This window comes from Protopterus annectens, chromosome 6.part0, assembly GCF_019279795.1.
Source record: "Protopterus annectens isolate FY-2018-M chromosome 6.part0, PAN1.0, whole genome shotgun sequence".
NCBI lineage: Eukaryota > Metazoa > Chordata > Ceratodontiformes > Protopteridae > Protopterus > Protopterus annectens.
In genome coordinates this window covers 804,917,174-804,930,536 of record NC_056737.1, presented here as the reverse complement: position 1 = coordinate 804,930,536, position 13,363 = coordinate 804,917,174, and the positions used below count along the sequence as shown (strand labels likewise).

The window sequence follows — 13,363 nt, the reverse complement described above, 5'->3', positions numbered from 1 at the left end:
AGGGGTGGTGATGAAATGGGGGGGCTCAAGAAACAAGGAGAGACTGAGATTCTAGATGCAGACCTTTAAGGAGAATAACAGTAATCATACAGAATACTGCATTCATAAATAGCAGAAAGCATTGTAAGAACTAAGCCAACATGGAATGGAGAAAGGAGATGCCACCAATAGGGATGACTGCAATTAGCTGTATAGACAATAGGCAAGATGGGGCTGGAATTTGTTGGAGAAAACTGGCAGAGGAACCAATGTATTAAGCAAATAACTAGAGAGAGATAGGTAGCAGAATGGGAAGACACTGAGAATTTATTTGGACTGCAGGTTAGAGATTGATATCAATCCTTGACAGGGAAATAGAGTATAGGCAAAGAGAAAGTAATAGGGGGTCCTAAATGAAAGACCAGCACTGGTAGAGTTTTTAGTAGAATCTAGAACAGAAGCTGCCATTAAAAAAGGAATAAGTAGTACAGCATATAAAATATAGTATGACAAGTATAAGAATCAATCAGAGGAGGTTAGAAAGGATTGGGAAGAGAGATTGGATAAGCAGTTCACAAAGAAACAATGGGGTGAATATATGTATGTCTCCCAAACTCATGTAGACTCCAAAGAATTTTTCCTCAGGTATATGGCAAATGTTGAGGTGTGATGGGGAAGAAAGAGGTAACTGGGAACATAATTTTGGGGAGTGGGATGCGCTGGCAGACATTTAAGATTCCCTGCAGACTGCTCTGTCAGAAATACTGGATGAGCAAATTGGTGTAACTAAGGAAATAATTTTTTGATCTATGATACAGAATCAGAATTGCTTACCCCATAGTAAGCTGAGCTGATTCTAATTATGGTGGCTGCCAAAAGAGCATTTACTAGAAAATGGAAATCAAAGTCTAAATCAACTTTACTAGAAGTAGCGAATATAGCAACAGAGGTAAAACAACTGGAACTGGGATCTTTAGAAAAGGGTAGGAGCAAATTACATAGCTCATTCAATTCATGCCTTCTAAACCTCATTCCTCCTCTGCATGTATTGATCCCACACTTCAAATTTTTTTCCTATGCAATGTTTGACTGACAATGACTGGATAGATTGAGTGGTGTAAAATGTTTGCAATTACACTTATGTCAGAGTGGTTTTACAATGTATAATGTTTGCAACTGGAATTGTGTCAATATGGTTTGTTTTCATTTATATAAATGTAAGATTATCTATGCCATACATGATAATTTAATAAAGGTGTTTCTTTGTTTAAAAAAATATGTGGGATGTGATGTAAAGTGATGGCCTTTCTGTGTCTTGTGAAACGATAGTTTGTGTCACGAAATCAGTCGGTTGGAATGCAGTGTCTGCTGTGACTGTGAAGTCCGATGTTTGACTGGAAGATTCTGTTACATTTTGTGCAGGTGTAGATGATGCCTGGCTGTGTAGGCACTGAGGCTGTTCTTTGCCATCTGTGCTCTTGCTTCTCCTCCCAATGCTCCTCTCTCTTCTTCTCACTGATCTGACTGCCTGTCTTGACGGCCAGTCTCCAATGATACGTTCTGTGGCTGCGGCTTCCCAGTCTGTTGGACTGATGTCACCTGCCTTCATGTTATGCTTGCAGACATCTTTAAAGCACAGAATGGGCCTTCCTATAGGTCTGTAACAAGTGACAAGCTTGCCATACAGGAGGTCTTTGGGGATTCAACTATCCTGCATATGGCTGACATGACCAAGCCAGCACAAGTGGCTTTGACAGAGCAGAGCAAACATGCTTGATATCCCTGCCTGCTCTAGGATGTTCTTATTTGGGATGTGGTCCTGGCAGGTGATGCCCAGGATGCTTCTGAGGCAGCGTAGATAATGCATTGAGCCTGCGTTCTTGGCAGGAGTATGTTTCACTATCATAGAGCAGAGTGTTAAGCACACATGCTTGGTACACCTTCATTTTAGTGTAATGGTCAATTTGGAGTTGTGCCAGACCCTTGCTGCAAGGTGTGATATTGCTGTTGCTGCCTTACTAATTTGGGTATTCAGCTGTGTGTCTAAGGAGAGATTGCTGTAAATGGTGGAGCCCAAGTAAGTGAAGTCCTTCACCACCTCGACAGTGTGATCGCCAGTGAAGATGCGGGGTGTGCTGCTGATCTCCTGCCCCTTGATGTTGGTCTTCTTGAGGCTTATTGTGCGGCCAAACTCTCTGCAAGCACCATGAAGGAGCTTATGAGGTGTTATAGTGCTTTCTCAGTGTGAGCAGTTAGGGCAACCTCATCTGCAATGCAAACAGCATCTCTCTAATCAGTACTGTCTGCACTTGCTCGAAGGCGTGCGAGATTGAAGAGATTACCAACGCTTCTAGTGTGGAGGTATACACTGTCTTCAGTCTTGTTAAAAGCATGGGACAGTACAGAAAGAAAAAGATGACAAAGAGTTTTGGAGCAAGTACACACCCTTGCTTCACTCTACTCCTGATTAGAAATGGGCCTGAGGAGGAGCCATCATATTGAATGACATCTTGCATGTCCTTATGGAAGGATGTAATCATCTTCAGGAGTTTGGGGGGGGGGCATCCAGTCCTCCTGTAGCAGGATAAAGAGGCCTTTCCTGATGACCAAGTCGAATGCCTTCGATCAATGAAGGCGATGTACAATGGCTTCCTTTGCTTGCAACACTGTTCTTGCAGCTGCCTTGGTGAGTAGATCATGTCAATAGTAGACCTTTTCACACTGAATCCAAACTGCGCCTCTGGGTAAACATGTTCCGCAAGTGACTGCAGCCTGTTCAGAACTACTTGGTTGAAGGCTTTCCCAACAATGCTGAGGAGGGATATTCCACGGTAGCTCTTGCAGTCAGTTCAGTTGTCTTTGTTCTTATACAGTGTGATGATGTTGGCATCATGCATATCCTGGGGCAACGTTCCTTTCTGCCTGCACTGTAGCAGGAGCTCTTGCAGGTGGCAGAGGAGAATACACTTCTTGCCAACTTTGATGACCTCTGGGGGAATGCCATCCTTTCCTGGAGCTTTACCTCAGGCAAGAGAGTTGTTGGATTTGCTGAGCTCTTCTATAAAGAGTGGTCATTAAGATTTTCCATGATAGGGAGTGGGTTGTATTTTTGACTGGCTGCATTGGTGATAGTGGTCATCTTTGAGTAGAGCTCCTGGTAATGCTGTGCCCATCTCACCATCTGTTTGCCTTGGTCTGTAATGACTTCACCTAAGGCAGACTTCAGGGCTGTAATCTTGACTATACTGGGGCCAAAGGCTTTCTTCTTGCCTTTATACATGGTGCAGATGTCACAGTCGGCGATGAGTTAGATGCTAAGACAGAGATTCAGCCAGTAGTCCTTGCCATATTGTTGAATGATCCACTGGGCGCTGTTTCTGGCCTTTGTGTGCAGCTAGAGTCACCTCTGAAGGTTCCATCTTGTAGTTAAGCAACGTTGTTCGCTTGGCTGTGAGTGCTGGTTCAGCCTCAGCAATTCCTGCTTCAAACAAGTGTGAGTTTTGCCTCTCTCTTTTACCAAAGGTATCCATGGTGGGGTTGTAGGTGGTGTTACAGATATGGTTCCACCTCACTTCAGCACTGCTTTGTAGGCAGTCCTTAGTATTGCAGAGACCCTCATCGGTAAAATGATCACGCAGGTCTGGCATTGATGTCCGGGCAGTGTTGATACGATGGTGTGCTTTCTGCTTGAGCGGTTGCTTCATTTAGGCTGGAGACCCACCTTTCTGTCATCCAGGGAGTGATTGGTGTCACAGTCAGCATTGTGATAGCCGCGAGTGATGAGGACACAGTTTAGCAAGCATGTTCTAATGATGACAAGATTTAGCTAGTGCCAGTGATGGGACCTCTTGTGTTGCCAGGATACTGTATGATTAGGCTTGGTGGCAAAGAATGTGTTGGTCATGCAGAGGTTGTGGTAAGGGCATAAGTCTAGCAATCTCTGCCCATTATCATTCAGCTTGCCAACGCCAAACTGTCTGATGCTGCTGAGCCAGGAGTCTTGGTCAGCTCCAACTCAGGCATTCCTCTGATAGCAGTCTCAAGCTCCATGTAAAACTCATCCAGTCTCAGCTGAAGAGCAGAGTATGGGAGCGTAAACTCTCAGGATGGTCACTGGGCATGAAGACGATGCGAGGTGGTGAGAGAGGATTCGAGCTGTGCCTTTTGATGGCAGTTCGATTGAGGACAGCAGGGAATTTCTCACTGCAAAACTGACTCCATGCAATTGCTGCTCCTCTGGTTCCTTCCCCTGCCAGAAGAATGTGTAGTCCTGTTCTCTGAAGCTACCATTTGCTGAAAGTCTGGTCTCCTGCAGCACAGTAATATCAGTGTGGACACTCTTGAGTTCATGATCGATGATAGCTGTTTTACTGGAGTTGTTGTAATGGTGAAGATAATCAGAGATGCTGGAGCATAATGTCCTAACATTCCAGCTTGCCATTCGCAATATTGGTAGTTTACTTTCCTTTTTTTCATTGCCTGGTGCAGGATTTTTCAGCTTGCTCTTCAGTATTTATCTTGGCTCTAAGCACCCATTGAAGCAGGCTGACTGTGGCGGGTCAGCATTTTACTGCCTGGGAGCTGCCCAGCTCGAGATGGGAGATAGCTGACCAGTGGGACTACAATGGTCCCTCCCACCATCAAAGATGGTCCATAGCATCTGAGCTTATGCCAATCAGTCTGGACTTGTACCTCTTAAATGCTGTCTCTCGTGTTGTTTCTGATGCTGTGAGCAGCGGCACTGAAGTGACCTCTCCAGGACACAAGCGTGGGCATAGTATATGGAAGTACTGAGATGCCCAGTTGCCAGGATCTTCCTCTCAGCCTCCCTGATGTGGTTCAAAGATATACAGAGTGATACATTTGGCATCAGCTTGGCTGCAGGAGCTGCTGGAAGGAAGTCCAAGTTGACAACCAGCCAGCTTAGGGGATCCACTCCGTATTTTCTGTCTGTGTTTACTCCCATAGCATTTTCTTCTTCAAAAGATGTCCGCAAGGCAGCAGGGCCATCATTCAGTGGCCAGATTGTGGGTTTAAAGTCAGAGTTAGTGTCTCCTAGATGAATTGCCTGACAAGGCTAACAAGCTCCATCTGCCTGGGTTTGAAGTCCGAGTTTACCTTCTCCTAGGATGGCTGCCATCCAAGGCTAACAAGCCCAGCCCTAGCAGGTACTTGGTTGCACCACACAGCAGGCTCCATGAAAACAGGAGGCCCCACGAGAAGCTGCTGCTGTGGACACAGTATTGTAGGAGTGGCCATATGCAGGGACCTCCTGTCTAGTGAACCAGACATTAATTCCACAGTGACCAAGAAAAGGAGAGAAAAGAGATTCTTCATTTTCATTTTAATGAGCGGGATGTCCGGCCCAGACCCCGAACTCCCCCAGATGTACAGTGCAGTGTAGCATTAAGAAGCACAAAAAACAAAAAATGGCCAGCACTCCACATCAGCAATAAAATACACTTTATTAATGTTGTTGTTGTTTTTCTTTTGACTTTTCCCGGTTAGGGGTCGCCACAGCGAAACTCCAGTCTGCTAATGATTGGCAGTCGATTGTTATGGTGCCGAGGTGCCAGCCCGATGCCCAACCTTCAACGAAGGCACGCCCATTCATGCATGTCTTTCGAACGCCACTCTACCATGGTGAGGACATGCAGACTCCACACAGAAGGCGCTCCAGCCGAGAATCGAACGGGAGAACCTTTTGCTGTGAGGCGACAATGCTACCGCTGCACCACCGTGAACCCTTGAAGGAATGTGAAAGAACAGCTGACATGTTTCTAATATTGAATTAAAAAGCGTATAGAGGCAAGGCAAACCCATAAGTTTAGTGTGTACTCAGGATGTCATATGGGTATTTGTTGTCTTTCATTTGCTGCCATGTTAGTAAAGGGTGTGAGTACAACCTCCCTGTTTTCCTCATGTCTTTATCTTGCTGGCATGTCTAAATTGCTATGTTGTGAATATCAAGCATAACATTGCAACCACATCACTTCAGAAAAAGAAACACAAAACTGTTCTGGTCCCAAGTAAGACTCAGCTTGGCAGGCAAAAGAAAATGGTGTGAAATTTCGGCATTCTTCAGTAAAGCTGATGCTCTTTCTTCCAGTCTTTAGAAGTTAAAGTTAGATCCATGAACAAATTTACCCTCTGTCCTGTCTTTGTCATCTTCCTTGTCTGGCAATCTTTAATAACTGCTGCTGACCAGCTAAGAGTAAAAATTGTTCCTACTTTTCCATACTCCCATCTCTGGAATGAGACACTAGGTACACCTGCTGGGTTTGTACAGGCTGCCCTGAAATCTCAGTAACTAGTCTCCCATGCAGCCACTTTTCATCCCAGTACATTAAGACAGTATATCTTTCTCATAACTCGTGTCACTTGGACACACTGATCATCCTTACATAACAGAGCAAACTAATTCTGAGGCTGTTCAGACCTGCTTTTTAGTTGCTTGGAGTTTATTTGGGCTTGAGCACAGCCAGTTTTTGAATATCCAAAAAAAGCTTCCAGTACAGGCATTCTTAAAATCTGTTTTGATGGTAAGGCTATGTGGCAATGGAGTCTGTTTATTTTATTTATCTATCTATTTATTTGGGTAGTGGTAGAGCTGAATACTTGCAGTACATGTGACTGACCAATGACCAAATCAGTACTGATCTTACTGAAGAAAAAAAAAACTGAATGTTCCCCTTTTCCCCAGTTTTTTTTTTCAGTTTAGATTGTAATCTCTGCAGCAAAGGGAATTAGAGAAAAATGTTGTGTGTATTCTGGGTGAATTGTTGATGTAGGGTGAGCCAGAGAGTGGAAAATGTTTTTTTAGGTTGCTATTATACACAAAATTCAGTCGAAGGAAACTGTAGCTATTTTGAAAGAAGATCAACAGACAAAAAAATTGTATGCTGAGACTGCTAAAGAAACTGCAGGAAAAATGCTGAGAGATGAACACAGGAGACAAAATGTCAAAAATCAAAGGGAATTTATGCTGAGAATTCAGAACAAGGAAGAAAAAGAAATGGAAATGGACAGGTGTGACATTTGGGATAAGTTAATGTTCCCATTCGGTGTGAAAGCTCAGGAGACAAGATATTTTATTCTTATTCATAGAGATATTTTGTGACATTATTTTTTCAGACTGGTTCCATTCTGGAAAGTTTTTGGGAGGAGTATGAAAAGAAAACTAACCAATCCACAGAATTTGTATGTGGTTAAAGCTTTTCACAGAGAAATGAAAAAGAAGATACATGTGCAATTTCAAAATGAAGTTTTTAAAAGAGAGTTTAAAGAGATATGTAAGCAAACTTTGTAAAGACGTTATGGACAATACCAATGTATATGATAACATAGGATTACAGACTGGATGATGGGACTGTTGTATTGAAAATGGAAAAAGAAAATATTGTTCATATTCCTAGTATAAATGTAGAGGGTAGCAGAGGTGTTGTAAAATATTGAGGACAACCAAAGACATGTTTTCCCCTGTGGAAAAGATAATTAGATAAGTAATTGTGATAAGAGGAAATTACATATTTGTGGGGAAATGGGTCATGATACAAAAAAAGTGTGAATTGAAATGTTATAAATGTTACAAAATTGGGCCTTTATGGCTGGATTGTAACCTAGAGAAAAAGGATGATGATGAAGACGAAAACAGAAGTGAGGGTAATATACAAAGAGAGGAAACAGTTCCACTAAAAGCTAAAGAGGAGATGGGGAAACAAGATCGGGGTAACCGTAAAGATAAGGATAATGAGAAAAGTGAAACGGAAGTGAATATCAAATAAGGTTCTGAAATAAGTGATAAGGAAGATATTAAATGGAAAAATGGTGAAAGGTTAAAAGGAATTATATTGGCAAAAGAAAAAGAAAGTTTAAAGGGATAAGTGTAATAGACAAAGGAAAGGAAGTGGATAATGTAAATCAGGTAAATTTTGATAGGCATAATGACAATTTTAGAGTGCTTTCTGTAAATGTAAATAGTATCAGAAATATAAGTAAAAGAATAGACATTCTAAATTGGTATAGTAAGTATGATGTAATAATATTGGAAGGTATAAGATTTTTGACACAAAAAAAGAGACTACAAAGAAACTTTGGCGAGGTGATACTTCCTTCCCTAAGAAGTCAGTGGTAATATTGAACATAACATTGACAATGATGAGAAGCTTAACTATTGTAGATATTAGATGGCATAATGGATATATAGAATTATAACATTGCATGCTCATAGGTAAAGAAAGGCAACTTTTATTTCATAAAATTTTGGATTGTGTAGTAGTTGATATGAATTTAATACTAACTGCGGATTTTAATTGTGATTTGAGAGAACAAAAGAAGACCAGAAATGATGTTAAAATTTTTGAAGTTATAAAATGTGGCAGTTTAAAGATTTGGAATAATAATTTGTGGACATATAATCAATGTATATGTATATAAGGTGGAAATAGATTATTTTATTATACCACAAGAAAGTAAAGAATTGGAAAATGAGATTTATTTATATGAATTAGATAAGGTACTTAACCTTAGGGGTGGCCACGGTGGTGCAGTGGTTAGCATTGTTGCCTCACAGCAAGAGGTTCTCCAGTTCGATCCTAGGTTGTGGTGCCTTCTATGAGGAGTCTGCATGTCCTCCCTGTGGTCGTGTGGGTTTCCTCCGGGTGCTCCGGTTTTCTCCCACATCCCAAAGACATGCTGTAGGTGGATTGGACACTCCAAATTGGCCCTAGGTGTGAGTGTGTGCATGTGTGTGCCTTCCGTGGAAGGTTGGGTGCCAGGCTGGCAACTCCACTGCCAGTCATGAGTGGTCTGGTTGATCTGCTGTGGCAACCCCTAACCGGGAAAAGCCAGAAGAAGAAGATATGGTACTTAACCTTGTAAATTTACACTCAGTTTCAGAATCTAATAGACTAGGATACCAATTTTATAAGAATTTTATGAAATGGCAGAAAGAAATACTTAGTTATGAATAAGTGGTTAAATGAATGTTTTATGTGTAAAGATTTATGCAGCAGTATTCTTAAATGTGTATGGAAAATTAAGATAACAATAAAATTGAAAATTGGAGACCTATAGTATTAAACAATGTAGACTATACAATTTTTTATGAAAAGAATTCAGAAAAGAGTGGAAAGTAAAATGAACAGTATTATGGGAAGATAGCATATATAATTTAAAGGGAAAATGAATTATTATTCATAATAAGAGAAATTGTGGATGATATTATGAAAAGGACTGATAAGACCAAGATTATGATAGGAGATTTAAATGAAGCTTTTGATACAATACAACATGATGTTTTGTGGACAATTAAGGAAGAGTATTAAATTAGTAATAAAATTAATATATAATTAATATATGCTGTTCTACATATAATAAAATTAAAGTACGAATTTTAGTGCATGGATGGTTAGCAAAGACATGTCATACATCAGGGATGTCCTTTGAGTACCATATTATTTGAATTAGTTATGAATGTATTAGTCATAGATGTGAATTTGCACAAGAGAAATGCTATTTACAGTGCTACCGACGGTATAAAAATTCCAGTCAGTTTTACTTATGCAGATGATATTATATTGATTATAAAAAACAAAGGGTGGATGAAAGAAGTTATATCTTCTATACATCAATGTTTAAACATAATAGACTCAAAAGAAAAAAGTAAAAGATTGGGTGATATAATAAGAATAGGAGGAGTATCTTTCTTGATGAAAGACATCTCTGTTAGGAATAAGATTTGGGGGTAAAAAATGTAACTGAGGAACAATGGAATAGGATACTAGATAAAATAAAAGAGCTTTGTTGATTTTGGAAAACATACAATCTATCATTTAATAAAAAAAGGTTGCATATTTAGCTAGTGTCTGTATGATATGTTGCCAATAAGCTATGAAAAAGAAATACTGCAAGTATTTTTTTTTATATTGGGGTTCAAGATTCCATTGAGGAGGGGAGGTATATGATGCTTCTTTGAATTTATATAAAGATTTGTTTTGGATAAATGATGCAGATAAAAAGTTGGTAGTAAATTTATTATAGTCCAAATATAAGCAGCATTGAGATATGTTAAAAATTCAAAACCAGAAAAGCATGCTTAAATGAAATAAGGAAATGTTATCAAGAAAAAAATATTTTATGAAAAATAAAAATCGACAAAATAGAAATGAGAGGAAAGTGTGGTATAAAAATATCATGATACAATATTATTATGCTAATCTTTGAGCTGAGCTAGCTAATGAATAAGTTAAACCTATAAGAGTATGAAAAGCATGGTGTAATAAACAAGTAGAATGTCAAGTTTTTTTTATGGAGATTAGTGATTATTAAATTACCAGCAAAGGGAATATGCCATATAAAAAAATCAATGTGAAAAGATTTATATATGTTATGTTCAAGAAGAAACTACAGAACGTGTTTTCTTACCATGCATAAGAGTTGCAAAATTGTGGGAAAATTTGTGTAAAGGAAAATGTCTCCAATAGTATAATGGAGGAAAATTAAATACATAAGGATATAATTATGTATGGATAATATAGACATAAAAATAAGGAATATGTAAGTAAAAAGATTATTTTATGTTGTATGGACTACTTGGAATGAAAGGCTAAATGAAATCAAGTTTAGTGGTAAATGGACACTAGCAGAAATTTTAAGAAAAATTAGATGGTGGCTGTGGAAAAAGGAGTGGGGTTCAAATAAGACCAAATAAGACCATGCATGTTTATCATAATAATAAAAAGTAAGATATCCAAGATTGGATTACAATAATGAAAGGAATGGAAATCTGTATACTATATGAATTTGTAAATAGTATTGTGCATAATGTTTTTAAATGAAGAACTCCTCTTTTTGATAGGTGCTGTGGGATCATTTACATATATTTACAGTTTGCAGTATTCAGCACTTAGTGACCTTTAAGTGTGTTATTTGTAACTGTACCTCACTGAACAGTTTTGTTTCATAGTTTCATAGTACTAGGCTATCTGCCCTGGGGCATTTGTAAGCCTAGCCATAGTGATGTGGCTTTTGCCACCCCATGAAATGGTATAAAAATGTACAGAATAAATTTAGAATACTGTGCCTCTGTCTAGTAGTGACACAATGAAGGTCCCCTTATATAATAGAATTAGTTTACTGTGCCCCTGTCTAGCAGTGACACAGATGTGACCCCTGGGGTAAACTTACGATCTCCCATCCACTCATCAAGATTTCTCTTGAAGAGAGTCAGTGAGGGGCTCTGCCTAATATGAAGTGGGATCTTGTTCCAAAGCATGGGAAGCCTCTGGGTTATGAATCTATCCCTCCAGCATGTCCTTTTCATACTTGTGCCGAGGTTTAAGTCTTTAGCTCTCGTGGTCCTGATGGATTTGGATTTTTTGAAGTGGAGCATGTCCATCAGATCCTGATTCGACATGGCCTTGTACGTCAGGCAGAGATCACCTCTGAGCAGGCGGTATGCTACTGAATAGAGCTGATGTTTCTTTAGTCTGGCAGAATAAGACATATGTTGGAGACCCTTGATCCTCTTGGTGAAGTACTTTTGTGGTCTCTCCAGCTGTTGCAAATGCCGGGTGAGGTACATACCAAATGGGGCATTGTACTCCATCATGGGTCTGATGAGGGAGGAGTATAGGAGTACAATGACATCCTTGGATCTGGATGTGAATCCCTTCATGATGAGGTGTGCAAGGTAGAATGTTTTTCTAACCACTTTGGCAACGTGGGTGTCAAATGAGAGGTCGCTGTCGACTTGGGTCCCTAGGTCTCTGATTACTTTTTCCGTACTCAGTGGGTTGCTGTCTATGTGATAATTAGTGGGTACTTTGTTTTTCCCAAAGGGGATGACTATACATTTTTTGGCATTTAGTTTAAGGCCGTGACTCTGGCACCAGTTGTCCGTTTCTGTGAGGCCTTTTTGTAGGATGTATGTGTCCGCTGGTGTATTGACTATGGCACCTAGTTTGCAGTCATCTGCGAACTTTGTCAGCCACAACCCTCCCATGTTTGCTTTAACATCTGAGAAATAAATGCCGAACAAGAGGGGTCCCAGGACAGATCCCTGTGGGACACCACTTGTGATTGGCTTTGAGTCTGACATTGCTCCAGCGATTTTAACTTTATGGGTTCTGTCCTTTAGCCAGTTTGCAACCCATCTAGTGACATAAGGGTTTACGTTTAAGCTGTTGAGCTTATCTATGATGCCTGAGTGGGGTATTGTGTCGAAGGCCTTAGCCAAGTCTAGGTAGGCTGTATGGACTGCTTTGCCCTCATCAATGGCTCTAGTGACTGTTTCGAAAAAGTCAACCAGGTTCAAAAGGCAGGATCTGCCCTTTACAAAGCCGAACTGGGTGGGGTCAAGTGTCTGTAGGTCCCCTATGTCTCTGTTTATGAGTTCCATAATGATTCTTTCCATAGCTTTGCAGACCAGGCTGGTTAAGCTTATGGGGTGGTAGTTCCCAGGGTCTGTAGAGGTACCCCTTTGTGGAGTGGGACCACTGTTGCTGTACGCCAGTGTTCAGGTACATATCGTGTAGTAAGGCTAAGGTTAAATAGCATTTTTATGTGCGGGTTTAGCTCCTCTTGGAGTTCACGTAGCACGCAACCCGGGATACCGCCAGGTCCCATTGATGCTGTGTTTTTAGCTTTGTTGAGGGCGGTTCTCACTTGGACATCTGAGATGACAGGGAGATTACATTCAGCTGGGATAAGTATTTCTTCTTTTGGGGGTGAGGGAGGGGAGAAATTTGCACTGAACCTGTCAGCCAGAATGTTGGCAATATCTGTGGGTTCAGTGTATCTTTTGTTGTTGTGAACTAACTCTGAGCATATCTGAGGGTTTCTGCCCAGGTTTCTAACATAGCTAAAGAAGGCTTTGTGGTTATCTTTAGTGTCCTTAGCGATTTTTCTCTCAAAGTTGGCCTTGGATGTTTTTATGAGAGAACGTAGTTTTCTGCTAATGTTGATCAGAGATGTCTTCCCTTTATGGGATTTTACTCTGACGTGCAGTAGCTTCCTTCTTTTGTTATACAATTTGTTAATGGCTGAGGTCCACCAGACAGGACGCTTGCCTTTGGTGGAGTGGGACTTGGATTTATTTGGGATTGCATGATCCATGCATTCTTGGAGATGTCCATAGAAAGCATTTGTGAAGGATTCGGCGTTGTGGGATGTGGTATCCACTAGCCCAGTGGGCTTAAAGGATACCATCTCAGTCTTAAGAAGAGTGTTGATTACCATCTCCTACTGATGACTCCTGTCATCCATTGTAGACTTCTGTGACATATGTATCCACTTCTGATTTCTTCTTCCTCACTAATCTTAAATCCTCCACTGTTTTATTACCCCCAGAGTCTGTGCCATTCACACCTGAATTTCCTATGTT

The 13,363-nt window shown here is 40.4% G+C and overlaps 1 protein-coding gene across 1 annotated transcript in view; it reads left to right on the top strand.

Moving 5' to 3' along the window:
- The window catches only part of SLC38A6 (solute carrier family 38 member 6), a 1,040,054-nt gene that overhangs the window by 81,844 nt on the left and 944,847 nt on the right, over window positions 1–13,363 (top strand). The window lies entirely within an intron of this gene.